The following is a 3,204-nucleotide window of genomic DNA, read 5'->3' on the forward strand; positions in this document are numbered from 1 at the left end:
TATATCCGACCTAATGAAATTTTTTTTTAATATTAAAGATTGGTTGGGTAAAAAATCAGAATTTGAAATTTTAGATCAACAATTTCAAATAAAAAAAAACAATCAGGAAGACGTAATAGAATTCTGGGAGAACATTCCATATGCACAAAAAACAAAAAGTATTCTGTTACTAGCTCAATCAATTTTTAGAAGATATATTAAATTACCCTTATTAATAATAGGTAAGAATATTGGACGTATTTTATTACGTCAATCTCCGGAATGGTATGAGGATTTCCAAGATTTGAATAGAGAAATTTATCTAAAGTGTAGCTATAATGGTCTTCAATTCTCCAAAACAGAATTTCCTAAACATTGGTTAAGAGACAGTTTTCAGATCAAAATCTTATATCCTTTTCATTTGAAACCTTGGCGCATATCTGAACTACGACTCTCTGATAGAGATCGAAAGCAACAAGATGATTTTGATTCTTGTTTTTTAACAGTTTTAGGAAAGGAAACCGACTATCTTTTCTTTATATATTCTATATATAGAAAAAGAAAAGGATTCTTTTCGCGAGATAGTTGGAAATTCCTATATCCTATAACATGAGAAATCAATGGCTTTTGCAAAAAGAGGAAGACATTTTTTTCACTTTGATTTTAAAGATACATTATCATTATCAATCATGTAAAACATCGAATAAAATAAATAGAGAAAAGCCGACTATCGGAATCGAACCGATGACCATCCCCTCCCCCCATTTAGTCCCCATCCTCTCGCTGAACCGGAGACGCCCCCGGCACCTGCTCCGGTCCCCGTTGTGATTCCAAAATTAGCTCAACCTCTACTCTCTGATGAAGAGAGAAGTCTGATCCTATATCAAAGGTACTCGGTCAACAATTTGGGATAGACGAAATGGACATAAAAATTCTATATTTTAATAGAGGCGATAACGATGTGGAAAACAAGACAGGAATTCTCTACAATGACACTGTAGACCAATGGAAGGCATGTAGCGCAGCTTGGTAGCGCGTTTGTTTTGGGTAAAAAATGTCACAGGTTCAAATCCTGTCATCTCTACCTATTACTGCTCTTTTGAGCAGTAATGAGGGATTTTTTGAGATCAATTCACATTGGACATATCATATAGAATCTATCATTCTTATGATACCATATAGTGTATGCATACAAGATGTATTGGGGCCAATCCTTTTCTTTGCAGTCTTCTATTTTATGTGAAGTGTATGGCTAACCCAATAACGAAAGTTTCGTAAGGGGACTGGAGCAGGCTACCATGAGACAAAAGATCTTCTTTCTAAAGAGATTCGATTCGGAACTATTATATGTCCAAGGTTCAATATTGAAAAAATTGCAGAGGTTTTCCCTGACTTTGTCCGTGTCAACAAACAATTCGAAATACCTCGACTTTTTAGAACAGGTCCGAGTCAAATAGCAATGATTTGAAGCACTTCTTTTTACACTATTTCGGAAAGCGAAAACTTCTGGATAGGTATCCTACATCTGAACCGAATTCTTTCTGGTTAAAGAATCTCTTTCTAGTTGCTCTGAAACAATTAGGAGATTCTCTAGGTGGCAGCGTGCTATTGGGTGGTGGTCCCTCCAAATCAATACGCTCTAAGAAGAAATATTTGAATATAAATCTCATCGATCTCATAAGTATCATACCAAATCCCATCAATCGAATCGCTTTTTCGAGAAATACGAGACATCTAAGTCATACAAGTAAAGGGATCTATTCATTGATAAGAAAAAGAAAAAACGTGAACGGGGACTGGATTGATGATAAAATAGAATCCTGGGTTGCAAACAGTGATTCGATGGATGATGAAAAAAGAGAATTCTTGGTTCAGTTCTCCACCTTAACGACAGAAAAAAGGATTGATCAAATTTTATTGAGTCTGACTCATAGTGATCATTTATCAAAGAATGACTCTGGTTATCAAATGATTGAACAACCGGGAGCAATTTACTTACGATACTTAGTTGACATTCATAAAAAGTATCTAATGAATTATGAGTTCAATACATCCTCTTTAGCAGAAAGACAGATATTCCTTGCTCATTATCAGACAATCACTTACACTTATTCACAAACTGCGTCTGGGGCTAATAGTTTTCATTTCCCATCTCATGGAAAACCCTTTTCGCTCCGCTTAGCCTTATCCCTCTCTAGGGGTATTTTAGTGATAGGTTCTATAGGAACTGGACGATCTTATTTGGTCAAATACCTAGCGCAAAAATCATATCTTCCTTTCATTACGGTATTTCTGAACAAGGTCCTGGATAACAAGTCTCAAGGTTTTGATGATATCGATATTGATGCTAGTGACGATATTGATGCTAGTGACGATATTGATGCTAGTGACGATATCCTTGATATGGAGCTGGAACTGCTAACTAGCATGAATGCGCTAACTATAGATATGATGCCTGAAGATGAAGACTGACTTTATATCACCCTTCAATTCGAATTAGCAAAAGCAATGTCTCCTTGCATAATATGGATTCCAAACATTCATGATCTGGATGTGAATGAGTCAAATTACTTCTCCCTAGGTCTATTAGTGAACCTTCTCTCCAGGGATTATGAAACTAGAAATATTCTTGTTATTGCTTCGACTCATATTCCCCAAAAAGTGGATCCCACTCTAATAGCTCCGAATAAATTAAATACGTGCATTAAGATACGAAGGCTTCTTATTCCACAACAACGAAAGCACTTTTTCACTCTTTCATATACTAGGGGATTTCACTTGGAAAAGAAAATGTTCCATACTAATGGATTCGGGTCCATAACCATGGGTTCCAATGCACGAGATCTTGTAGCACTTACCAATGAGGCCCTATCGATTAGTATTACACAGAAGAAATCAATTATAGATATTAATACAATTAGATCCGCTCTTCATAGACAAATTTGGGATTTGCGATCCCGGGTAAGATCGGTCCAGGATCATGGGATCCTTTTCTATCAGATAGGAAGGGCCTATAATGGTCTTCAATTCTCCAAAACAAAATTTCCTAAACATTGGTTAAGAGACGGTTTTCAGATCAAAATCCTATATCCTTTTCATTTGAAACCTTGGCGCAGATCTGAACTACGACTCTCTGATAGAGATCGAAAGCAACAAGATGATTTTGATTCTTGTTTTTTAACAGTTTTAGGAAAGGAAACCGACTATCCTTTTGGTCCTGCTCGA

The sequence above is a fragment of the Rutidosis leptorrhynchoides genome, chromosome 8 (assembly GCF_046630445.1).
Source record: "Rutidosis leptorrhynchoides isolate AG116_Rl617_1_P2 chromosome 8, CSIRO_AGI_Rlap_v1, whole genome shotgun sequence".
In the NCBI taxonomy this organism is placed as follows: Eukaryota; Viridiplantae; Streptophyta; class Magnoliopsida; order Asterales; family Asteraceae; genus Rutidosis; species Rutidosis leptorrhynchoides.